Source organism: Crocodylus porosus, unplaced genomic scaffold, assembly GCF_001723895.1.
Source record: "Crocodylus porosus isolate Cpor-Errol unplaced genomic scaffold, CroPor_comp1, whole genome shotgun sequence".
NCBI classification, from domain to species: Eukaryota; Metazoa; Chordata; order Crocodylia; family Crocodylidae; genus Crocodylus; species Crocodylus porosus.
Window position 1 is genome coordinate 3,959,986 of NW_017728915.1, and position 25,101 is coordinate 3,985,086.

Sequence of the window (25,101 nt, forward strand, 5' to 3'; positions counted from 1 at the left end):
GTCAGGGCGGCTAGGATCTGGAACCAACTTCCAAGAGAGGTGGTGCAGGCTCCTACCCTGGGGGGTTTTAAGAGGAGGTTGGATGAACATCTTGCTGGGGTCGTTTGACCCCAGTATATTTCCTGCCATGGCAGGGGGTCGGACTAGATGATCTACTCAGGTCCCTTCCGACCCTAGAAACTATGAAACTCCCCCAATTTCAAAATGCCTGCCTGTAATGAAGGTCTTTGGGAGTAACAAGGCACATTTCACTTGGTCTCTGCACCAGAGAAAATGGTTTCAGTACAAAAAAATAATTTGAATTAACCTGATTCATGCATTGAGGAGATGATCTGCCTGATCCATAGGCTGAACAGTTTTGATCCTTTCCACCTGCTGTGGAAAGGTACTCATTACACCAGAATGCTACCAACTGAACTGAAAATTACACAGATTTCACAGTGAATCCAAGTGGCATCGGGTGGACAAATAGTGTCAGAACTGGGAAAATGGTTACTTTAGCAGTGTGTGAGAATACACGTAATGGAAGTACCACAATAAAATTATACGTGGAAAAACTGGCCACAGTAAAACTATAACATGTCCAAGGTGGTCTAACTTGCTACAATAAATGGAAACCTAGCACGATAAAAAAAAAGTCCACGTGTATTTTCACATGCGACTAACCTAGCAAAATGGCAATTTTTGTGCTGTTTCATAACATGTAGATAAACAATATACATCATGTAAAAGGGCCCTAACAGACAGGCCTGATACTCTCAGAGCAACAATGCATACTCAAACATGTATAGTACTAGATGGCAACTTGAGCAGCAGTGACCTTGAGATGATTGAGTTCAGGATCCTGAGGAACGGAAGGAAGGAGAGCAGCAGAGTAAGGACCTTGGATTTCAGAAAAGCAGACTCTGACTCACTCAGGGAACTGATGGGCAGGATGGGAGACCAGTCTGAGGGGGAGAGGAGTCCAGGAGAGCTGACTATATTTTAAAGAAACCTTACTGAGAGTGCAGGAATAAGTCATCCTGATGTGCAGGAAGACTAGCAAGTAGGGCAGCAGACCAGCTTGGCTTAGTAGGGAACTCTTAAGTAAGCTAAATCACAAAAAGGAGCTTATAAGAAGTGGAAATTTGGGCAAGCAACTAGGAAGGAGTATAAGAGTATTGCTTGGGCAGGCAGAGATGAAGTCTGGAAAACCAACATGCAATTGGAGTTGCAGGCAGTAAGGGATGTGAAGAGTAACAAGAAGGGTTTCCACAAGTAAGTAACAAGAGGAGGATAGGGGAAAGTGTGGGTCCTTTACTGAACGGGGGAGGCAACTTTGTGACAGAGGATGCAGAAAAGGCTGAAGTGCTCAGTGCCCTTTTCACCTCAGTCTTCACAAACAAGACTAGCTCCCAGACTACTGCACCTGGCAGCACAGTTTAGGGAAGAGGTGAGCAGCCAACAGTGGTGAAAGAACAGGTAAGGGACTATTTAGAAAAGCTGGACATATACAAGTCCATAGGGACAGATGGGATACACCCAAGGGTGCTGAGGGAGTTGGCCAATGTGATTGCAGAGACACTGGCCATCATCTTTGAAAACTCGTGGGGACTGGGAGACGTCCTAGATGATTGGAAAAGGGAAAATATAGTGCCCATACTTAAGAAAGGGAAAAAAGGAGGATCCAGGGAACTACAGACTGGTCAGCCTTACCTCAGTCCCTGGAAAAATCATGGAGCAGGTCTTCAAGGAATCCATTTCTAAGCACTCGGAGGAGAAGCAGGTGATTAGGAACAGTCAGCACGGATTCACCAAGGGCAAGTAATGCCTGACCAACCTGATTGCCTTCTACAATGAGATGACTGGCTCTGTGGATGCAGGGAGACCAATGGACGTCACAAGGCTTGACTTTAGCAAGACAAGGTTCTTTGGGTAAATTTTTTATTAGACCAACTCAAATAGTTGGAAAAATTCTTCTTAGCAAACTTTCATGTTTATTTAAACCCAAAAGCTTGCTAAGAAGAATTTTTCCAACTATTTGGGTTGGTCTAATAAAAGATTTACCCAAAGAACCTTGTCTTGCTAATGTCCTTAGTCCAACACGGCTACAACCTATACCCCTGTGACTTTAGCAAGGCTTTTGATACAGTCTCTGATAACATTCTCGCAGACAAGCTAAGGAAGCACATATTGGATGAATAGACTGTAAGGTGCATAGAAAACTGGCTGGATCATTTGGTTCAGAAGGTCAGTGACTTGATGTCTAGCTGGCAGCCGTTATCAAGTGAAGTGCTTGCTGTGTATGCCATCTTGCAGGTCATTGATGAAGGTATTGACCAAAACAAGCCCCAGTACATAACATGTTTGCAGATGACACCCAGCTGGGGGGAGCAGCAGATACGCTGGAGGGTAGAGCTAGGATTCAGAGAGACCTAGACAAATGGGGGTTTAGGACCAAAAGAAATCTTATAAGGTTCAATAAGAAGTGCAAAGTCCTGCACTTAGGATGGAACAATCCCATGCACTAGTACAGGCTGGGGGCTGACTGGCTGGGCAGAAGCTTTGCAGAAAAGGACCTTCGGGTTACAGTAAACAATCATCTCAATATGAGTAAATAGTGTGCCACTGTTGCCAAGAAGTCTAACGGCATTCTGAGCTGCATTGGTAAGAGCATTGCCAGCATATCAAAAGAAGTGATTCTTCCCCTCTATTTAGCACTGGTGAGGCCACATATGGAATACTGTGTCCAGTTTTGGTCCCCCATTACAGAAAGGATGTGGACAAATTGGAGAGAGTTCAGCAGAGGGCAACAAAATGTTTTGGGGGGGCTGGAGCACATGACTTAAGGAGAAGGTGAAGGAACTGGGCTTATTTAGTTTGGAGAAGAGAAGACTGAGGGGCAATTTAATAGCGGTCTTCAACTACCTGAAGCGGGGTTCCAAAGAGGATGAAACTAAACTGTTCTCAGTGGTGACAGATGACAGAACAAGGAGCAATGGTTTGAAGTTGCAGCAAGGGAAGTTTAGATTAGATAGTAGGAAAAAATGTTCTCACTAGGAGGGTAGTAAAACACTGGAACAGGTTATTCAGAGAGGGTGTAGAATCTCCAATCTTGGAGGTTTTTAAGACTCAGCTAGACAAAGCTTTGGCTGGGATGATCTTGTTGAGGATGGTCCTGCTTTGAGCAAGGGGTTGAATTAGGTGACCTCTTGAGGTCCCTTCCAACCCTAATTTCTCTATGGTTTTATGTGCATCCTCATGTGCAAACACATGAAAGATGTGTACATACTGCAGGGGTGTAGCCGTGTTAGTCTAAGGACATAGGCAGACAAAGTTCTTTGGGTAATTCTGATATCTTTTATTAGACCAACTAAATAGTTGGAATTTTTTTTCTTAGCAAGCTTTTAGGTTTAAAAACCTTTCATCAGGCTGAGGAAGCATCTGTAGTTGGTGTGTGCTCTTTCTGGATGGAATGAATAGTAAAGAAGCCAGAGGTTGGTATGCATGCAAGACAGGCAGTCAGTGAAGATGTAAATTGAGGAGTCAGTGGGTAAGAGACAGGCTGGGGGCGAAAGGGGGATGAATGTAGCAGGTAAATAGAGGAGAGGTACCTGGGGAGTCAGATGTTAGGCAGGTTATAATGTGTCATAAATCCAATGTCTATATTTAGCCCATGATTTTTTGTATCCAGGAGGTTGATGACATGAAGTTCATAGGCTTGTTTGTGAAAAGTGTTTTGTAAATTCCCTTTGACGATTAGAACTGAGAGATTGGAGAGAGAGTGGTTTTCTTGTGAGAAATGTGCCCCCACTGATAATTGGGTATTCTTGTCTTTAATAGATTTCCGGTGTGCGTTCACTCTGGTGTGCAGTTGTTGTTTGGTTTGAGACCAAGGTTTAGTAATATACTGGAAAACGAGGGCTCTGTTATTTAATTTAAGATGAAGCAAAAAACAAATTTATTTTACTGAATTGTGCATTAATTTGCAGTATTATATTAATATGTATATATATTATATATTGGGGGGTGTAAACACAATAAACTAGGCAAAATAATCAAGAGATGTTGTTTCTTTAGTTCTGTGGTCATTAGAATAAACATGTCTTTCAGATTTATAAAGCATAATCGAGCCTTCTTGAGCATCTTGATAGTGCATCCAATGCTTCACAATGAAAGCTATTTCCACAGCTGAGTTAATGTTCACCTGAGTTAATGTTTTTAGCTAGAGTTTAAAAACAGTCTGCATTGCTGTTAAATAGGAGCTACATTACCAGGAACAGTTAACAGACAGCAAAATTGCTGAAGAAAGGATAGCTTGATACTGGAACATCAAGACAATTAAAAAGGACAGACAATTGTTAAAACCTGTGGGGTGGAGTTTTTAAAAGGCATCAGATAGATTATAATAAGCCATGAAGTCAATTGACTCTCTCACTGTTGCCTGACTAGAAATGTTGCTGCCACTGCCTGGCATTTTGTTTTAAACTTTGCAGGCATGTCTACGCAAGATGCTATGTTGTCCCCTGCTTGTTGCTATTGCACAGTAGGGTTGGAAATGACTTGCCCATCACTGGGACTATGCACACAGTCAGAGGGCACATGTAAACACACCCTGTGTGCAGCAGAAATCAAAGTGGGGTGTGACTGCACACCTGCACCTGCCTTCCTCCCCACCTGGATCCACCCTTGCACTCACACACACATGCACACACACATGCACATACACACTTGCACACACACCTCCCCACATGTGTGCTCCCCCCCGGCAGTCACATACAAAGAGCACAGTGCTAGAGCCAAGTGTCTCAGTACTGAAGGGTTGCGTGACAGAAGTGTCATTGTGTTTGAACAGTGTCGGTGCCAAGTGAGTTGGTCTCTGCCCCTTGCTAAGACTAGTGTCTCTCTGGCATCTAGTCCTGACTCTCTCTCCCTTTTTCAAGGTCCAGCCTCTGTAGCCATAGACAGCTATTGTCCAGGCAATTGTCTTCAGATGTCTGATTTGTTGTTTTCAGGCTTTTCTTAGATCCTGATAACTATGCTGTGGTTGCTCTTGCTGTGCCTCATCTTCTTCAAATATCCCATCACATGAATGATTCCGATTAGGGTTTCAGACAAGATGCACAACCCTTCAACCCACCAGAATCTACAGGTCATGTCCCTTTTATAGAAAATATTTTGACTTCAAGATATTAATTGACAGTCCATATTCTTTTCCTACTGCATGCAACCTATTAGCTAATCCTGTAGTTCCTCAGTTGATGATATGGCAATCAAGACTGCATCATCTGCATACCTCCAATTATTTATTAGCCTGCTGCCTTCTTTAAAACCTCCCACTACTTTCCTCATTGCCATCTCTGGTAGAATGTTGAATTGATAAGATGACAGTATGCCCCCTTGTCTTACACATTTTCTCACTGCAAAATGCTCTGACATTACTCCTCTCACTGTTACAGCCAGCTACTAATTGCTATAGTGCTTATGAAGCAGCTGAACTGAGTGAAGTGGGAATCCCATCTTGAGCACTGTCAGTCATAACTGGCCAAATCAGATGCCTCACTCAGCAAAGTTTGCAAGGCAGAGCGATAATGGTTGCCCAAAAGTACAGGCCTTGCTCATCCCGATGCAAGGTATATCATTTGATCTCTTGTGCCCCTGTCTATTCTGGACTTTTTTAAGAAACATCTGGATGCTTATCTTGCTGGGATTCTTTGACCCCATCTGACTTCCTGCCCCTGGGGCAGGGGGCTGGACTCAATGATCTTCCGAGGTACCTTCCAGCCCTAATGTCTACGAATCTATGAAACTTCTCCCTGTTCATGTCTCGCTCTGTTTTTCTTTGAATCCTTTCCAGAATGATCATCCACAAAACCTTGCTCACATGTGATCCCAAAGAAGATCTCCTGCAGTCTGTACTCTCCATCCAGTTGACTTTGGTATTGAAATGTGTTGATCTTGTACGATCGTTAGATCAGTGTCCAATTTGCCTCGTGTCTGTATAGACCTAATGCATTATGGCTGCTTGCAGACATAAAAAAAAACCCAAAATGGTGCTTTACTTTAAATTCGATATGTTCCTGCACTGAGCCCCATGCATGCCCAGAACAGGAAGCACATTATTTCAACCTGGTTCATCCAAAGTCTGTAAGTATTGGGCTCTTTAGTGGGGCTTTTTGGCACTTTTATCTAATAGTTGATTGAATCAGATACTAGGTAAAAGTGCCCAAAAGCCCGACTGAAGTGCCCAATCTTTACAGATACTGCCAAGCTGGGTTGAAGTAAAGCATGTTTTTGTTTTTGTTTTTTGTAACATCTGCAAGCAGCCTTTGAGCCCATGAAGTGCCTTTCCCAAATGGCAGACAGTTCCCAACCATAGCAGGGGACATCCCCATGCCTGCAACAAACCTTTGTTCACACCCCAGCTTGAATTAGGAAAGGATACTCTCTGAGTTAGTGAGTTGGGCAGAGTTAAGGGTATCAGGGAGCCCTTAGTTGTGCCTTCCTGTACCTGGATGCTGGTAGACTTTAAGCTGATTTCTTATTTACTCAAAGCTGCTTTTTTAAGCTGCAATGTTTGCTTGAAACTTTTGTTTCTGAAAGTCCTTCCAGCTGCTTCACTTAGGCTCTAGCTGAGTGGGGATGCCCAGGCGGGACTCTTCGCTGCTTCACTTTGCGCAGCGAGGGGGCAGTTTTCATAGTTCTAGTCTGTCTGTACCCACCTCTTCTGTTATAATAACACCTAGCACAAGCATGGCATCTACTCCAGATCTGACATCTGCTTCAGAGTACTTCTGCCACTGCCAGCATCCTTCATGCGTGGTTGTTTGGTGAGAAACTGCCTTTTCCCAAAGGGGTCAAAGGCAGGGGGAGACGCATGTCTTTGGAAGATGCAATGTTCACTAGTAGCATCTGTGCCGGAGTCACAACTTGGGACACACCCTGGCTGGGATACCCTGGTGCCTGCCCCAGGAGGGCAGCATTCATTAGTGGCCTCTGTGCTGAGGTCAAGCTGCAATAAGCTAACCTCTGTTTGCAAATTCACTTGGAACAAATGGGAGAAGCAGTTGGCCTAGAGGGCACTGCCTGCCTGCAATGAGGCTGTTTCGCCTGCCAAATGGTGAAGAAAGGCATTACTGCTCTTAGCTCCTGCTAATCGCCCTGGACAAAGGCCTCACTGGATCAGGCCATCCTTGGCATGCACCAGCCTCTTCTGCTTTTTTCGTTTCTTCTAAGGAGAAGTGAACCCACCAGAGGGAGAACTCTTGGGGCTCTTGCCTCCTTACCTTGACTTTGCCCCCACCTGCCGCCCCCCCCAGCAGAGATTTCTGCTGATTCCTGGCCAAGGCAGAGCACTGATACTGTCTCTGAGGCTGTGCTTCTGCTGCCCTTCAGATTCCTTGCCTGTGGCATGAAGGCAGCTAGCTAGAGGGACGGGGGACCCATGGCAGTGCTGCTGAACATCCTGCAGGCTTGCTATGGCAGCATCTAGCTTCTGATGAGTCTGCAATTTTCCCTTACTTGCTGTGAGATCTGCCTGACTGCCGCTGGGTTCCATCAGGGTGGCACTTTGCCCTTTGGAAATCAGTGTGGGTTTAGCCACTGGCTTCACTGAGGCCAGGATTTGCTTGCAGACTGTGAGGAGATCTGAAGAAGAGGGAACTTACGGGTATCTATGAAAGTCAGAACAGAGCTGGGCAGCAACACCAACAAATTCCCCTCCATCGCGAGAAATAGACCCTTGCACAGACTGGGACCTAGGAGGCTTCTTCCAGTCCTTTGTTCCCAGAACAAACAGTGACTGGACCTGTGAGTGCCAGGGCAGCTCTGGGGAGTCCTGGGCCATTATGGTGTTCTTTCTGGTGCTTCTGTGCAAGACATGGTGAAATACTGGAGAAGGAGCCCATCCTATACACTCCTGTGTGTCATGCTGTTTTCCGTGCTACTCCAAGGATGCAGCAGGGTTGTCCCTCCCAAGGATCTGAGAGTTTGAGGGTTAAGAGGGCCAGGGTTAGCATGTGGATAGATTGCACAGGGGCCAGCACATGTTGCAGAGACATCAAAGATCACAGAAACTGCAGGCTCTTAGGAGAATCAGGGCTCAGGGACTGCTGGTAAAGAAGGGCAGGACTCCAGGCTATCTTTTGCACCAGGGCTGTCTGGAAGAAGAGAGAAATTGCCCAAGTACTGTTCCAGGCAGGTCTGGAATGAGAAGACGGAGAAAGGAGGAAGCACCAGGACTCCAACAGGCTTTGCCCTGGGCTGGCAACTTCTGTGAGCACACTTGGGTGCCACATGGTGCTGTGGGGGAGGATGGGAGCAAACAGGGGCTGTGCAGAGCCAAGCCTTTCACCCAATATACCCTCCGTGCTGGCTTGCTGAGACAATGTTGTGAGAGGGCTGCATTCATCTGCACAACAGCTGATTTAAGAATGGTATCTTGTTCCACATAGTTGCTTGCTCTGTGTGTGTACACACATGCATGCATCCAAAATAAGCTCTTTTCAGGTGTGTGTGCCCAGTGTACCCTGCCCCATTCTCTAACTCTAAAAAGCACCAGTTGGCGACCATGATGGTTAACATCAATAGATGACTGAATGTCCATGTGCATCCAGTTCAGAGCACAGTGCACCTCCAAGCCTGGCAGCTTACTCCTCAACATGGCACTTACATCTGAGTACAGGAACTCTCCCCAGGCCTAGCAGCTTACCCCATGTAAAATGGCCCAGCCTGGCATGTGGTTGCTCCCTGTGGAGCATGGCAGCCCACCCCAAAGTGTGGTGACTCTCTCCCAAGCATGGCTGCTCCCCCTTGAGTATGATGGCTCAGACCGGGCTTAGAGCTGCCTGTAGACTGGGAGCTTATACCCTGTAGCTGTGGCTGTGCTGTAGATGGTGTTTGATCCTAGTATAGCCCTGTGGATAGAGAAGTGTCTTTTAGCTTGGGCAGGATACAGACAGGCTTTGCAACCCGAAGTCTAAGTTCAAACCAGCTTGGATAACCCAACCAGTGGGGTGGTATTATAACTCTCCTGTGACAGATGCTATCTTGACTCACATCCTGAGGACTGCAGAGCTGAAAGCCTGAGCAGCTGTAGGTTGAGCTGACTGGCCAGGGTCCCCAGCTGGGACTGGAATGGAGTCAGAATAGTCTCCCCTGCTGACTGGTGGCACAGAGCACACACTACCAGCATGCTCTGGAAGGAGGCCAAGGGCAGCAACTGACCCTGCATACAGATTTCCTTGTCTCATCTAGTGCACTCAGTGGCGATGATGACTGGATGGTGTGCAGTGGGAAGCCTTCCACGGAAATCTTGGAGTCATCAAAGGGCTCAATCCACTATTGCTTTGTGTAGGCATTGACAGGGTGTAAAACACTGCTGGAGTGGATCCAAAAGGGATTCAGTGGTGTGGCTGCATCTCCCCTCCCCCATACACACACTTCTTGACCATATGGTAGAAGCAGCAAACGGGGACTTCTTAAAGTCCCTGAATAAGGTATTTATTAAGGTCCCTCCCCGTAACCCCTTCCCCTCCATGTTCAGAGGCATATCCCCTTCCCTCCCCTCCCATTTCTCCCTCCCTTGCCTACCACTGCCATGGTCCCCACTGTCCTGGGGGCAAAGAGAGTTTCTGTCCTTCTCCAGCTGGGCTGCACAAAGGCTGGGCTCAGCCTGGGATAGCAGCTGTAGAAGTAGTAGCAGGTGGGCAGGTTCCCCTTCCCTGCACAGTCCCTCCAGGTTTTCTCTGCTGCCCAGGAGCAAACACAGGAAGGAAGAACCCACCCACCCACCCACTGCTGCTGCTGCTGTTCTGGGCTGAGCCCAGCTCCCATGCAGCCTGGCTCAAGTGGCTTTGGGACACTTGACAGCAGGGATAAGGACAAAGGCAGATGGGGGAAGAGAAAGAGGGAGGGTAGAGGAAGGGAAGGGAAGTGCCTTTGAGCAGGGAAGGGAAGGGAGTGGAATTCTTACCTGCTTTTGGGGCTTTAAGTCACCGACTGTGGCACAGTCTGCTCGCCATGGTGGTGGTGGAAGAGAAGGCCGGAAGTAGGGGGGTGTAGCTATTCCTGCAGCACTGGTCATTGCTCCCACACCCCCTTTGAAAAATCCTCGATCTGCTTCTGAACACCCTTGAGCCACAGTAGCCATCCACACTCACTTTGTGTGAACTGGGCCCTTGAGAACTATACTGATGCCATCACAAGCAAAGCCAAGCTCTCTTTGTGGGCCCTGGATGCTGCTGTGTGTACCTCTGTCTTCCATCCACTGGGATGGGCGTGGGGGGGCTGACTCTTGGGTAGTGCTGATTGGCTTTTAGGAAGGGGATGATTATTTTTAGACACCTGCCAAGATCTGTACATTTATAAGTAAGAGGATGGATCTTGTATCACATTTCTTCCCAGAGTTGATCCTTGCTGTTTCTGCAGAGCAGTCCATGATTGTCCTCCTGACCCCTACCCCTCCCCCCTTCCCAGAGTCAGGAAAATAAATAGCATCTCTAGTAGTTTACAGGTCAGAAAGCTGAGGTAATGTGAATTCCCATGGCCACAAGGTGAGAGCTCCTATGCCTGTCCCGGAGCTGTTCTGCGCCCCCGCCCCCAAGGAGACCACTCCTCTCTCCAGATCCTGGCCCAGCTGACAAAATTTCATCTGTTTTCCTTTCCAAGCCCCCTGCCAAACTGTGCTGAGGCTTGAAGCTGTTGGGTTTTGTCTCCTGGAGGCAGCAGCTATAACACATTCCGCAGGCAGTGAGCTCATCCCAGCTGGGCTCTCTCCAGCTGGGCCCTGAAGGGGTTACATCACCTGGAACAAAGCACAAGTGCTGGGACTGGGCTTCCTATGTCCCTGCAGCATTTATCATAGCCTGTCCCAGCTCCCACCATGGGGCTTTGCAGAGTGCACCTTGTCCAATTTCCTTCCCCATCCAGCCTGCAACACACCACAACATACATGGACATACATGTCAGCAGAAAGGACTGCAGCCACACACAGTGCACCTCCCTGCAGCCCACCACAACATGTAATAACACACTTCAGCAGGAAAGACTACACTCATGCACACACACTGTACTCATAAATACATATGAAGACAGATGCTGCAGTTTACCATAGCATACAGCATGTATGCACACAGTGATACACAGCACATCGGAACAGGCCTGCAGCATGTCTACAGGCACGAGCATAGTTTTTTTGTGATGCTTTAATGCACATTAAAATAGGTTAATGCACATTAAAGCACACATGAAATGTTCCTGCTGAGTCCTAAGCCATAGCTCTGACTCCACATGAAGTGGGAGCAGAGCAGACCAGCTCTGCCCACAGCACAGCTCTGTGCATTTGCACTGAGGTTTTCCCAAGAACTTGTCTGTGCCTCTAGGATAGGGGTTGGTAATGTTTTCCAGTAGCAGGGTGGGAATGACCCAGCCCAGGTCACATGTGGGTTGCCATTAGGACCCAAATGAAACAGCATGGATAAAGTGCCCAGCTATGGTATGACACTGTGCCAGACTACCAAAGCCCCTACTGCCAAATGCTGCCCAAGCTCCTGCTTTATAGGCCAGATCAAATGGCTCCATGGGCCAGATCCAGCCTATGGGCCATAGATTGTTGACCCTGCTCAAGAGGCTGGGTTGAGGTATAAAGGACTCTGAGCACAGCCAAGGGCTCAGTGGGGAAGCCCTTCCCAGGACCATGCTAAATCACCCATCACCATAAAGACATCCCTCCAGCTCTTGACAAAAGCCACAAAGATGGTCCACAAGCCGAGGAGTGTCTGAGTGTCACTCAGAGACTCAGTAGCAATACTCTAAGCAGCTCATGGGCATTTGTTTGCAAGTTCTTCCTGGTAAGCAGTGTCAGAGTTTGTCTGGCCTTCCCCAGCACCAGGCTGATGAAGTCTTTGTCCAGCAGCCAGAATCAGGTACAAGGTGCATGCCCCCTCAGCCAGGCAGAGGGCATGGGCCTCACAGCTCTACACGGACAGGGAAGAGAATTAAAGTTCACATAGTACAATGCCTCACTGCATGTACACTACAGGGCTGAGCCCAGTAATGCTCTGTCTTGTTCATGGGGGAATTTCTGCTCTTTTCAGTATCACCTGGACAGCACTCCAGTAGTGGCTGTCGGCTCCATCACGAGCACACCATAGCACTTCTGCAGACTTGGGTATAGTAACAGGACCTGGCACTTCCCCATCCTTTTGCCTTGGGGACCTTCCTTTGCACTGTCGTGGCTTTCAGTGAAGTACTGGATGCACTGTCAAGATGCTCAGGGAGGCTAGATTTTGTTTTATGAATCTGAAAAAGATGGAGTTCTAATCCTAGTGACTGCAGGACTAACGAGGCATCATTTTTCAATTATTTTTTGTTTAGTTGTGTTCTTTTAATACATAATGTAACAAATTAATGCACATTCCAATAAAGTTATATTTGTTTTTTCTTCAATCTTAAGCTGTATAATGTAGCCTGGAATATTAGTAAAGCTTCTAGTTTATTTTTAACTGGAGAAAAATGTGTTGTGTTCTATGTGGTGGTGGACCACATTGTCTGCACTCCCATTTTCAAAAACCTAGGTTCACCCATGCTCACAGCATTTCAGAGAGAAAACACCTGGCAAGCCACCTTCTCAGGAAGAGCCAATGCCACCAGCAGGGGGAGCTAGCACTCAGCCTGCAATCCATACTACCTACACACACTCCCAGTACAACATCTCTCCACATACACCAACCCTTAGTACAACCCTCACAATGCAGGCACCTCCACACCTGTGACCCACCAGCCATTTTATCCAACCCACAGAGCTGGGCCCCTTCCGCAGTGTTTTGGCGGTGGGGGGATTTCAGGAGGGTTGGTGGTAGGTGGCTTCCACAGGGGACTTTTGCAGGGATGGCTTTGCTCATGCAGCAGCTGAGCAGTGGGGAAAAGCCATGGTAGTAGCCACATTACAACAGGGAGCAGTGACTGTAGAGCAGTAGCAATAGCAGTAGCACAGGCTGGGTTGGAAGCAGCTTCTGCCCAGAGCTAAACTCTGTCTATTAAAGCAGCCACCCCCTCCAAAAAGTCAGCTTCTGCCCTAGTACAACCCCTCAGGGCCCTTGCTGCTCTTGCAGCATATACCCATTATGGACCTGACTTCCTGTAGGGAATTATTTCGGGTGGAAGGCCACTTACTGAGTTTTGGCAAGCCATTGAGGGCCACATGACAGGCAGCCAGGGGCACATAACTATTAATTTTCTAAATTTTTTAGGGGCCCCATGGGGTGGATAGAATGGCCTGGCAGGCCGCATCTGGCCCGTGGGCCGCATTTTGCCCACCCCTGCTGTACGGTGTACTCTGTTGAGTGCACATGGGGAGTCAGCACTTTTGAAAACCTAGCTCTCAGGGCAAAGCCCCCTGCTGTACCCTCACCCAGCCCTTCTCAGTTTCTCACCATTCTGTTTCTGAGATATTTTTCCAGCCTTTTACCTGGTCCTTTTTGTACCTGGCCTTGTCTATGCTCCTTCACCTTCCTAGCTCCACAGCCAGTACCCTGGCTGTTTCACAGCCCTAGACATTTGTACTGGGATCTGGGGCTTTTTTTCTGTTTCTAACCCTCATTCTTATGAGGATAATACTGAAAGCACAAACCAGGGTAGCCAACTGCATGGGGTCTGCCTAAGTATGTAGACATCATAGCTCTGAGAGCGGTAACATGCTCTATCCACCTGAATGTGACTGTTGAGTCTGAAGTCTACTGACATTCTTGTAGTGGCTTCCAGTCGGTAGCAACTCTGCCTTAGACCACGGCACATTTAGCTCCAGCTGTTGAGCACCTAAGAGCTTTTCCACAGCCAAAAGACTGGTTTTTCCACCTTCCTGCCTGGTGGAAAGATGTGTGGGGAAAATAGAGGGGGATGTAATGTCCTGTGAGGCCCTTGTGGATAAGGCATATACATATGTGTGGAGGGAGGAGGTCTCTGTAGCTGGGGATTGGATTCAGTGCCTTTCCTTCCTCTGTGGATCTTTTCAGGCAAGCAGCAGATCGCCCAGCCCAGCTTGCCTAAGATTGCCCATATCCCAACAGTTGCTGGCTGGCATTCCTGGCACCTGCTCCTGGTAAGATGCCTGCCAGGCCAGAGGAGAAGAGGCTATAGAAGGAGGCTATAGAAACCTATAGCCTGCCCAGACCATCCCCCCTGTTTGTAGGAGGAGTGTGCTTGCCACTCAGGGCTCCATAGTGGTGCCTGCAGTGCCCTCTTAAGACAGGACTAACCTGAGGGAGAGAGTTCCCAGAATGGGCTAGCAACACCAGTCTCCCCATGGCTGCTTGGGAATTACATGAAGGCCCTTTCCTCAGACAGCCCAACCAGCCTGGGAGTTAGCTATGAGCAGGAGCCCTGTTGTCTTCTAAAGCCATCTCCACAGTCCTTCCCTGGCTTTGCCTGTCAGACAGGCAATCCTGCAGCAGTGGGCTGGCAGAGTAATTGCTGGCATGCTTGTGGGTTGGCTGCTCCCATCACTTGCTGTGCAAAATGGAGCCAGAGCATGGTGGGGTATCTCTGAGATCAGTGTCCTCCACCCTCTGCACTGTGGGACCCAGCGTGTTGGGCTGATGCTACAGCAGGGGCGGGCAATTATTTTGGGCAGAGGGCTACTTACTGAGTTTTGGCAAGGCATTGAGGCCATGTTTAAATCAGTGGGCAAATGAGTGCTCTTTTGAGGACTATACATTAGAATAAATGAGTGTCCTGAAAAATGATGTGCCCTGAAATTCTTTATAAGTGCAGAGCCCCTGCAGCAAGCATTGGCATGGCTAGGGCTGTGAATGCCCATTTGAAAAGGAGGTGCTTATCCAGGTGCTTAGATACAGACTGAGGTGCCTACACTTAGGCACCTAATCTGAGAAAACGTTGGTCTTAATCTCTTGTTCCCCAGTAATGCAGCCACTAGACTCGTCCATTCCATTTCAGCGCTGATAAAAGCACACTGAAGTCACGGGACTCACCGGTCTTAACTTGGATTTCAAGAAAACTCAGTCAGCTTCCAATAAGATGCAGACCAGATGTCTTCTGTTTAGTAAAGGTTCCTGGGATCAGAGTCTGTTTTTATAATAGCATCTTTCATAACCGTGTTTTCCCAAAGAGCTTTACAAATGAATCCAGTTTTTATGTAGAATTCTTGACAAAAGCATCCTAGCCCATGTGACTGCAGCTCAGTCTCTCACCATACAAAGACAAGCCAGCTCCGAAGATACAGACTGGTGGAGAGCAAGGAAAAGTAAGTGCCAGCCAAGTTACAAATGGGCAAAAGGGATTAAACACCCTACACAGCAGGAAGGCCCATTTGGGACAGCTGTGTGAAAAGTTGTGGTGTGCTGACAGTTCCTCCATACTTTGTTTCCAGCCTGAGTCTGATTTTGGCCTGTCCTCTCCAACCAACAAACAAAAGAATATTGGCCTCAGAAGTGTTATGTGGCATCTGGAGCCAAGGTAGATTTTTTTCTTTAAAGTGAAATGGACAAAGGTCAACCTAAAAATATAGATGTCGAACCCATTCCAAAACTTCCCAAAGGTTTAATCACCACATTTTTTCTAAAGGACATCTGCGTTGCCAGCAGATCAAGGGAAGTGATTCTTCCTCTCAGTTTGGCACTGGTGAGGCCACATCTGGAGTCCTGTGTCCAGTTTTGGGTCACCCATTACAGAAAGGATGTGGACATATTGGAGAGTCCAGCAGTGAGCAATAAAAATGGTTTGGGGGCTGGTGCACATGATTTCTTTGAGACAAAACCCTGGCTGGAATGATCCAGTTGGGGATGGTCCTGCTTTGAGCAGGGGTTGGACTAGATGACCCCCTGAAGTCCCTTCCAACCTCATTTTTCTATGATTTTATGATTCTATGATTTACTGTAGAAATGTCATTTGAAATATTGGCTCCAGCAAGTGAAACACTGGGTGCCAAAGGATGGCTGGAGACTTGTGTGAAGTATGTCTCCAACAGTCTTCCTTGCTGAGAGAGTTCAAAGTGTAGCACAGTCCTGTCCATAGAAACAGAGATTCCTTTCCTCCGCCAGCTGGGTGACTACAGACCTGATCGCTGGGGAGGTGCTGAAACATGGATGCCTCCTCACCTCTCTCGATGAAGATTTTTCATTTTTTACTTCAAAGGTGAATTCAGTGTTGCTGAAAGCAGCCAGCCCACCAGATTCTGAGGACAGACTAAGCCCATCTAGGGCAAAAGGCCTGTCTCGTTCATTTGAGGAAGGGGCCTTGAAGCTGAGGGAGACAGCTGATTTCATGGGACAAACAGTGATAAAGCAGGAGCAGCAGTGAAACCCACAGGTTCAGATGACAGGGCTGGATGAAGATGCCCAAACAACGCCCATTACTCTGCTGAGGAGGCCAAAGAGCACCAGGACATTGACTAGAACAGGGATCTGCAATCTATGACCAGGGCGATTTTATCTGTCCTGAATATTCGTAGTGAGGGGCTTCTGTGGTGATGGGGATTATTTGTACATATTGCAATGGCTAGAAGAAGCAGTGGTGGTGACTAGGTCAGAAGTGCTGGCCCATCACAGAGCAAACAGCATTATTTTGGCCCATTGCTCCTAATGTCAGCTAACCCCTGGAACAGAGAAACTCTGCCTGGGAATGTAATAACAGGAATAGAAGAGGCCTTGCCTTGTTACAGGGAACCTGACCCCCCAGCCTTCCTCATCCTGTGCTGGGGGATGGCCATTGTGGCCAGGACCAGGAGGAGGCTGATGAAAACCCTGGCTGAGGTTCTGTAGGAGTGGCTCCAGGTTGACATGAAAGCTCTCCCTCTTGCCGCAGAAGAGCATCAGAAGTGTTCCTGGACTACCCTAGCCGGGGCTCCTTTTCATTACTTTATGCACAAGTCACTATCTAATAATAACCCCATAGGTCCTAGGAACAGCGAGAAGGCTGGTTTACTGGAGTGCCACCCCCTGGTTGGGGGATAGAACGTATGGTATCAGGCCAGGACACGAGTACAAGGAGATGACACAAGGATGAGCACAAATGTGGTCACTAGGCATGGCTTGGAGATAGGCCAGCTACAGTCTACTCAGATGATGTGTTGAAGGTGTCAGGAAGCTTGCAGGCCCAGGTCGCAGTGCAGAGCCCCAGAGAAGCAAGGCAAATACATGTGGATAGAGACCCCTCCTCCTCTTACAATACAGACTAGAGGCATACTCAGAGGGCTGAGGAGGTACTGAGGAGACCCAGTGAACAACTAGACCTGGGGTAGGCAATAGGGCTGTGCAAAGCTTTGGTCCCTGATTCGATTCGGCGGAGATTGAGCCCGATTCGGTGGCCGAGTCTCCTAATCTGAATCAAATCAGAGGACCCTTTAATCTCTCCGAATCGAATCACGACCCTCTGAATCGATTCAGAGAGATTTGGAAAGATTCAGCGATTCGGACATAGCCACAGCTTTAAATGTTTTTTCTACATACCTCTAGGTAGCAGGTGGCTCATCAATGCTACGATGCTGGGGCACATGGAGTATCTCACAGGAGCATGGGGGGCTCCCCAGCGCCCTTGGCAGCAAACCCAGAAGTGGACCAGAAGCACTTCCAGTCCACTTCTGTGTCCACTGGGGAGCATGCTGGTGGGCCCCTCTGTGCCCCCCTGGCTCGGCAACTGGTGCTTCCTGGGTCTGGGGGGGCACCCAGGGTCTCCCCATGGCCAACTGCCAAGATGGGGGCACACGGGGTAGTGGGGGGGGGGAGGGCCTGTGCACTCCCTGGCAGACCTGGAAGTAGTTCCAGTCCACTTCCAGGTTTGCTGCTGAGCACATGGGGGGCCCCCCGTACTCCTGTGGGACAATCCATCCATCCCAGCATTGCAGTGTTCACAAGCCGCACCCTGTAGTACCTTGAGGTATGTAGAAAAAACATTTAAAGCTGTGTCTGTGTCTGAATTGCTGATTCTCCAAATCAGCATCGAATCTTCAGATTTGGATTCAGCCAAATTAAATCAGGGATAGCGATCTGAATGAATGAATTGAATCACTGTCCCCAATTCAGGCCAAATCCAAATCCAAATGGAATAGGGCCTGCTTTGCACACCCCTAGTAGGCAAGCTGTGGCTTGCATGCCACAGTGTGGCACATGAAGGCATTTTGCTTGGCACACATGCCTTGGAGTGGATGGCAGGGGAGCCATAAGGGGCTCGATCCTTGTTGTGGCAACACAGCCCCAGCCCCTTCCCCACCATCTGCCCCAAGGCATGAGTGCACCCACTACCAACAATGAGGTGGGCGGGGGCCCCACGGACCCTGATGCAGCTGCTTGTGGCCTTCTTGCTGCCTGCTGCGAGTAGCTCAGGCTCTGTGGCAGGCAGCAGGGGCCTGCCCAGAGCCGGGGTCAGCTGTGGCAAGTAGCCAGGAGACTGCAAACAGCTGCACCGGGGTCCACGGAGCTCTGGCCAAGCATGTTGCTGGTGGCAGGAGCACATGTGCCTTGGGGTGGACTGCAGGGAAGGGGCTGGGCTGTGCTGCCACAACAAGGAGCAGGCCCCTCGTGGCTCTCCCACCATCTGCCCCTGGAACTTTATTTAACCTCTTACAAGTCGAGGTTGCTTGTGTTTTTAACATTCTGGCCAAAAACATTGGTGACCTCAGACCTAGACCCTTCACTACCAATGTGGCCTCAGCCTGGACCTGAAAGCAATTCATTTCAAAGGAGAGTTAGACATTCACAGTCCACTCTGACCTTCACTGCTTTGCAACCAAAGTGCTTCCAGGCTGATCAAAGGAAAGTTAGTTGTCAATCATATCCAAAGGCAAAGCCCAAGAGGCAGGCATGGCTTGACAGCATGGAGACTGACAGTTTTTCTGAACAGAAGCCACATGGCCAGTGGCTGTGCTGCTTCCCCACTAACGGCCCACCATCCCGCTCCAGTGGGTCTTCACTGGGGATGAGTGTGGAGTCACCATGGGCACCTATAGACATGATGGACCTGTGCTCCAATGCATGGTAATTAGCACGTGTCAGAGCAGATTTGAGTGTGCTAATTAGCGTGCTCCCGCAGCCTCTGCATCACATGTATTCAGTGTCCCCACATTTCAAAGCTTGTCAAGTGGGCTTTAGTTAAAACGCCTCCACCACCATTTTGAAGTGTGGGACGCTAAATTCATGTGATGCTGGAGACACTTTAATTAGAGTGGCTCTCAGAGAGGTTCTCAACCTTTCTGCTAGGACTGGCAACAAGCCTATGTGTAAGCAAATAATGTGGGGAGGCTCACCACTGGGAGGACACTGGCAGTGGCACTGAGCATGTAGGCCATGGATCAGAAATCGGAAGACTGCTCCCTGGCACTCCTGCCCTGGACCCCACTTGAATGAGTAGCCTAGCGTCAAAAGCCCAGACACCATTCCCTGGGTCGACTCCATCTGCTGTATTTCACTCTCCTCACTCTGGATTTTCCACTTGTGTGGAGCAGCTGCCAAATTGCTGGTCCCATCAGGAGTTGGGAGAGGGATGTGAGGAGGATTCAGCCTTGGGTTACAATTGTGCAGCTGTCCACAATCTTCCTAGATTATGGGCAGCCTCATGCCAAGCAGCTGCTGCTCCTGGTGTCTAGAGTTTTCTCTGTGCTGAGAACCCTTCCCCCTGCTCCCACCCTGTCCTTGAGACTTTGATCTGGGGAGGAGGCTAAATTGCCTAACAAGTCCTGACTTGGGTGGTTATACAGGTTACACCAATAGGAAGAGGGAGGTGGGCAGGAGTGTGACCCAGCTGGGGTCTACGAGGAGGATTCAGCTTCTTCAGACAGCCCTGCTCTGTTGTGCCTGGGACCCTGTGGGGCATCCCCCACTCTCTGGGCCAACAGTATTTTTTCTTTTGTCAGTGAAGAGGCTTGCCCAGCTGATGCAGTTTGCCTGGTGTGCTGGCAGTGAAGCTGAGAGGGTCTATGGAGACAAACTGGCTGGGGCAGATCTCCTCTCCCATCACTCACCAGTTCCTTCCTAGTGGGTGTCTGTCCATGGAATCCTTCCCAGCAGTTCCTTTCTCCCAAGGCTCCTCACTCACTTCTTTCAGATCTCCAGTGAGATTGCAGCACCTGCCAAGATAGATACAGCTCCAGGTTGTATCCCTCCTTAGAAACAACCCTCAGTTACTCCTGCTCCTGCTAGAACCACAGCTGAACAATTTGCCCAGGTGGATGGGGTGCAGGGGGCCAAACTGTATCCAGATGCAAAAGAGCTCTGAGATGGATTCTGAAACTCCAAGGCAGCCTTCCTTTGCTGTTGGCAGAAGGGCTTCTCCATGCCCAGAGCCCCTTCTCTCATTCTCTAAGACCCTTTGTGACAGGCCAGCGGGGGGTACTCCTACACTGAGCCACCTGACTTACTGCACCTGACCAAAAAGCAAGATCTGAGTGCCTTCCCTGGGGTGCCTATGTCCAGCCGACCCCCTTCCTGGAGCACACCCGAAAACCTGGAGTAACCACTGCCACCACCCAGACTCAGGTCTTTATCTGGGCCCTTGGGCCCTGTGCTGCCTGGGATACAGAGGCCATGCACATGAGAGAGAGAGAGAGAGAGAGAGAGAGAGGTCAGGGGTAGGTGCCTTTCGATGCCAGTCAGTCAATTTGAAAAACATCACAGTTACCAAGAGGAGTGACAGTTTCTTGACAGGCCAGCTGAGCTGTGCAGGGCTAAATAATATTGACCTACTTGCCATTAAAGGAGAGACTGCTTTATTCAGGGAAGACTTAAGCTTCTCCTGAGGTCTAGTTGTTTGAAACCAGGTACATGCCATCCTGTAGAGCAGCATCTCTGCTCTGAATCCTCAGGCAGCAGTTCCGTCTATGTCATAGCAATAAGGCCATGTTCTATACTTTTACTCTTAGCAATTTTAATTCCCGATCCCCAAAGCACTGAACCACAATAGGGAGATCAGCATAAGCTGCCTGCGAAGGCCAAAGTCATCATTTTCTACATTGCAGCATTTCTAACAACTAGGAAAGGAAGTGAAATTGATGATGTCCCTCAAACACATATAGCAATGAACAAGACAATCAGTACTAAGAAAGAGGACCATCTACCAGAGCTCACCCCAGAGGAAAGCCACTGACTGCCATGGAGTTACTCCAAATTTACATCACTCTTCCTGAGAACAGAATCTGGGTCCAGATGCTCTCAAGCTCCTAGGGCCAAATTTGTCTCTGGTGTCACCCCATCTGAGTCAGTGGAGTGACACTAGGGAGGAGCTTGGCCACCCCTGTTTATTATTGCAGTATAAAGTTACCCTTTAAAGCTGAGCCAGCTCAGTCAGAACTGCATACCATCCCAGGACACAAAGCATTCTCAAGAGCTGCTATTTGTCCGCTAGCTATTATGCTGGTGCTGAGCAGCCTTGCTCCCAGGCACCAGTCTTATGGACTCCTTTGGGTGCTCCAGGATTGGTTCTTTGTGTTTTGCATTTCCCTTTTGAGAAAGCTTAAAATCAAAGAACATTCTTGGCTCAAGAATTTGTTCCAGCTAGTGACAGTTCCAGTCTCTCCAGGACTGGAGCTCAAGACTCCTGCAGCAGAAACAAACAAACAAAAGCTAGGATCAGAGGGGAGGGGGTAGAATAACCTTCCCACATTTCCTGAATTTCTGTAGAGTCATTGTCTTTTCTTTTATTCCCCCAGGAGATCAAGCCTGGGACAGTGACTTCTACAGAACCCAGCAGGAGAACATTTCAAGGTAATATAAAACACTGATCCTTTCTCTTTTAAATTCTAAGGGCAGTCTGAGTGGTCTTGTTTTTCACCCTCACTTAATGGTAAGTCCCCCATTAAAGCTTTTGCTTCAGTTTTCCTAAAGATTACATTTAGGAGTCTTTCCAGCTCAGCATAGGGACCAAGGTTATGTTCTTCCCAACTGGCCTGACAAGCTGGCAGGATCTCTGCTGCCAGTATCCCACTTGCTGATATTACTAGTTTCATTAATTCACAGGGGCGAAAGCCTTTCACCAGCTTTCTGCACCAGCAGGAGGCAGTTCTGGGCACCCATACAGCTTCTTGGCTATTGCTCCTTTACATGTGGTTATGCAGGAATGTTCTCTGCTGGCTTGGCCTTTCGTCTCCGACAATCAAATCCAGGAGACCTGTTTGACTTGTTCCATGTGTCTATAGCTCTTCCATCCTTGCAAGCTTTGAATTTACTGTCAGTTGGAGAGCTGTAGGGATTTTGTAGCAGTGATCTACAGTCTTTAGGTGAACAGATCCATAGGCTGAAGGTGCTGGCACAGGGCCTGATACCTTTGATCAAAGAGAAACTATACTCGATCTGAGCCAAATATTATATTCAGGGGCAGAAAAAAAATCCCACATGCCCTGAATTATCAGGCATTATGTTTCCCTCTGGTAAGAAAAAATGGATTTGATGCAGAGAAAGCTTCCTGGCTGGGAAATGGAAAATAGCTCTGAGTCCTTTTTGCCTTTGCAAAGATTTCTGAGATTAAAAATGGAGATTAGGCTGCTGAGGTGTATCTGTAATGGTAAAAATTGCCCCTTACCGGCTGATCTGGGCCACAGACCTCCACCTGTCCTACGTGGCCTTACAATCACACCGCCTGTGGATCAGACACTGGCTGTAGATCAGAAATTCGGCAATAACAAATAGAAGCATGATTCATCCCATTGCAGCTCCCCAGCAGGAGGGCATTATCATTATACATGTAAACACAAAAAGCCAGCTCCTGAGAGCTGTAGCTCCTGATGAGATAATAAGAGGTGGGCAGGGAGGAGGTGGAATTAATACTTGTGCTGGAGGCGTGTAAGTGGTGCACACCCTGTTGGACCAGCTGCACACTGGAAGGATTGTACACTGAGACTGGTCACAGCAGCTGGGCTTGATGCCTGGTTCTGCCATTGATGGGTTGTATGATTTAAGGCATGTCACCTCTGGGCTTAGTGCACCTGTAACATGGGGCCAGCACCCGTCTGCCTTACAAGGCAAAGTGACCAACTGTCCTGGATTTTCTGTGGCATATCCACATTTCTGGCTGTGTCCCCATGGACTTCTTGAAGTGGGACTTTTGTCCCAAATTTGAAAAACTAAACTCAAATTTGTGGCATTTGCAAACTGTGTGATTGGATGGTCCCCCAAAACTGACTAGCTGCTTTCAGTTTCACAATTGCTAATAGCCAGGTGTGGGTTCCACAAGACTGTAAATCACAGTGTGCTTGTTTTTGGCTGGCTGGAAGTACAGGGAAGATGCTGTGTGGAATAGTGCTTGGCTTTTGCACCCTGTAAAACTCAGTTCCTATGAGGTTTTGGGGGGCCACCCCTGAGGATTTCCTTCCAAGGACCCCTCCGAGTTTATGCACAGGGTCTTTTTAATGCACAGATGCATGGCAAGTATGTCATGGTAAGAGAGCTGAAGAGCTGACTGATAGTGACCAGAGGACAGGGGTCCCATTTGTGGTCCAGTTATTAAAATGGGACTGTAACAAGTTATTTAGATAGGAGTGCTGGGGAAATAAAGTCTCTAGTACATGAAGAAAAACCAGGAGAGTCCTATTTACTTCAGAAGCCACTTGGCCAGGAGCTGGTCTGACCATACTGTGTCCCAAAGCATGGGTGGAGAGTGGTTGGGTCTCAGTATCTGGGAAAGTTCAAGTGAAACTACCTTTCTGTTTGCTCAGATGCCAGCTCACCATCTGGCCACCTTCATCGCTGCTTCTGCTTTGGCCCTGATCACTTGGTCACAAGGCACTGCCAAATGCTTCTTGATTGCCTGACCAAGGCACAGTGCTGCAGAGTGGAACTATGTTATCTCATGAACCACTGCACAGGACATAGCATGGTGAACAGGAGAGAAAGCAGCAGACAGCTTGGCTGGCTTAGAGGCAGGAAAGAATGGGTGACAGATTGTGACGCCAGCAGCCCCAGCTGATTAATGGCAATTTTGCACCCTGGAAGGGGAAAGTTGAGTTGGGCCCTGCACTGGCATTAAAAATCCCACGGCACATTCTCTATGAGTCGCTTCAGCGTTCTTGGGTCAAGTTATTCTTCCCTTCTGCCAGTTGTGCAGAGTGCCTCCCCCCACAAGTGGTGCCATTGCTGTGGTGATTTATGCATGTGCATGTAAAATGCTTGCAGCTAAAAGCTGCTGGTCAGACTGGATGTGCTGATTACTTGTAAGTGGTGCTACACAGGGGCCTCCCTTATTATCACCCCTGCCTCTTGGCATTCTTCCGTCTGTTGCCTGGAGAATAAATAGTTTGTTGTTATTATTATACTGATCTCCTGGTCCTGAACAGAAGTCACTGCAGAGAGGCAGTGCACAGAGATACGCGACTAATCCCATTGTAGGGATATTTGCCACATGAACACCTGCTCACATGTTGTGGACAAGTCAGCAGAGGGAAAGGAAGGGGCTGGCCTGGAGCTCCTTTCAGGGACCTGATGGCATTCCTAAGAGCAGGGGATGGGTGCAATTTTAGGGAGGGGGAGATCCCTGCTCCTCCCCCCTCACTGCTTCATCTCTGACCCTGGAACCTCTGATCTATCCATTTCTGGGCTAGGGTGGGTCCTGGTGGTGGGCTGTTAGGACAGCCTCAACCAGAGCTCTCTGCCCCAGCAGGGAGACCTCAGGTTGGCAGAGCTTGCAGTTGGCCCCACAATAGGCACATGGCAGAAGCAACATTTGGAGGCATTCACAGGGAATTGGTCTCTACTGCACTGGAGCGCTGATTTCAGTCTGTTTGCCCGACTTCTCTCCTACGTGCCCAGCTGGCCATTAGCCTCCACCCCCAGGCGCTGCCCGCCGGCTCTCCCCTGCAGCTTTGTCGGCTCTGCCCTGCGCGCTGCCCGAGGGCACGGTGCTTCCTCGTCCCGCTCAAGCCAGCGTCTCTGCTCGGCCTGGAAGCGCAGCCCGCGGTGCAGGGGGATGGTCTCACGCAGCCCCTGTTTGTCCTCCGGAGTTGCAATCCTGCTCTGCAGAGGGACATCTCCTGTCGGTCAGAGGCCCCGGGCCCGCACCTCCTCCCCGCTAGCGCCAGCGGGAAGCTGCGCGGCTGGCAGAGGACGGGGCCGGCTGCGGCGGTGCAGGGAAACCTCTGCCCCCCCCCGGCCCGGGGGACCCCGCTCTGCCAGGGGCGCGCCCGCCGAC

General features: G+C 48.9%; 1 protein-coding gene across 3 annotated transcripts in view; it reads left to right on the forward strand.

Moving 5' to 3' along the window:
- Positions 1 to 25,101, forward strand: part of FAM65A (family with sequence similarity 65 member A) — a 131,024-nt gene that overhangs the window by 17,222 nt on the left and 88,701 nt on the right. For 2 of the 3 annotated variants that reach the window (XM_019535555.1, XM_019535556.1), the window contains one exon: positions 21,632 to 21,686. The exons of the other annotated variant lie outside the window; for it this stretch is intronic. The gene's annotated coding sequence lies outside the window, so the exon portion shown is untranslated. The remainder of the gene's footprint in view (positions 1 to 21,631; positions 21,687 to 25,101) is intronic. 3 annotated transcript variants of the gene reach the window in all.